Source organism: Rhagoletis pomonella, unplaced genomic scaffold (genome assembly GCF_013731165.1).
Source record: "Rhagoletis pomonella isolate Grant_MI unplaced genomic scaffold, Rhpom_1.0 Rhpom_scaffold_00007, whole genome shotgun sequence".
Lineage (NCBI taxonomy): Eukaryota > Metazoa > Arthropoda > Insecta > Diptera > Tephritidae > Rhagoletis > Rhagoletis pomonella.
The window spans coordinates 63,659,673-63,661,186 of NW_023458561.1; the positions used below are offsets into that span (position 1 = coordinate 63,659,673).

General features: G+C 35.7%; 1 protein-coding gene across 1 annotated transcript in view; it reads left to right on the forward strand.

Annotated features, from left to right (window-relative positions):
• Positions 1-1,514, forward strand: part of LOC118743324 (serine-rich adhesin for platelets) — a gene marked incomplete in the record, with an annotated part of 111,098 nt that overhangs the window by 66,961 nt on the left and 42,623 nt on the right.

Here is a 1,514-nt window from a genome sequence, read left to right on the forward strand (position 1 = left end):
AATTGCCGCATATTTTCATCACGTTTCTGTTGTTGTTGTTGTTGTTGCTGTTGCTGTTGTTGCGAAGCTGACTGATGTTGATGATGTGCACCCGCTGGGTGATGTGGCGGATGTTGCAATTGCTGCGAGTTACGCTTGCGTGCGTGTGCCGATGTGTGTATTGTGCCGGCGGTAGCGGTTACTCCAGTTGCTCCAGTTGCTGTTAGGGTCTCTTTGCCCTGTTCGACGCTGATGAAATCACCTTCATTCTTGATAAGCAACGTTTCCACGGTGTTGTCTAAGCTCAAGGACGGCTGTTGTGGCACAGCAACAGTAAAAGATAATTCCCCGAAGTTCGCGAAAACACACAGAAAATCGGTGTGTAGGATGGATTGCGAATGTCATGAAAAGAGAAAAAAAAAAGAAGAGAAAGTTAGAGGTTATGCAAACATATCGCACGGTTGAACTTATGTACTAGATAGTCTTTTACGCATACATTATGGACTTAACTGTAAATTGCAATTTTATGCGGTGAGCACTTGTAGCTGATAGTCAGATGCAAAGCTTTCTTATACATATATGTAAGTATGAATGTATGAAGAGTAGTACTACTCTATGCGAGTATAGCTCAACATGTTGCACGTTGTAGCTGTTAGCTGTACGCAACTTGCACTGTAGTGGCAACTTATGTGCATATTTAAGTGCAGAGGAAGAAATGAATTTTTGAACGCAGCATTTTCTGTTGAGAATTTAGCTATGCATAAACACGTCTTCTGAAAGCACTGCAATACTTTTGGGGATTTTGAGTTGTAAAAGAGATGCTTGCATGAGTGTGTTTAGAGAGACGTAAATAACTACAAATACTTGCATATGCTTGTTGATAATTTTTTAAGTATGCTAGTATGTTGGGCACTTAGCATAAAATTCAAAAAAAAAAAAAAACTGCAACGACCAAATACATTTTCAAGCAACAGAAATAATGAAAAATATTTCTAGTGATTTTTCTTGAGAGTTGCATTCTAAACTTTACGCAATCCGCAATGAAGTGCACTAGATATTTATTCACATTATTTGATTCCAAAATTACAACTATTTTTTATTGAAAGTAATGTAGGTAGGTTCAAAATAAGTTTTACTTATTGCAAATACTTTAAAATTTCTGCTTAAAATAGGCATTTTTTTAAATATATTCTCTTAGCTCTCTCTGCGCATGTATATACTTCCCTCTGATTTCTTTCTCAGAAATATGCTATTCCTTTGCATTTCAATTAAATAAGCTTTATTTTATTTTGCGCCACAACGGCTTAAAAATACATACAATAAAAGCTTAGGCTACTTTATAAAAATACTTAGTAATACTTTAATGCGTTTGTTTACTTTGGCGCTGCTTATATGTGTGCATACATGTAACTACTTTTATACATACATAAGTACATGCAACACAATTCTATTTGGCAAAGCCTATTGTTGAAAGGAGTATTTTTCTATCGAAGATAAAACACATTTATTTTTTCTAATGGCGTTTTCGTTTCTAC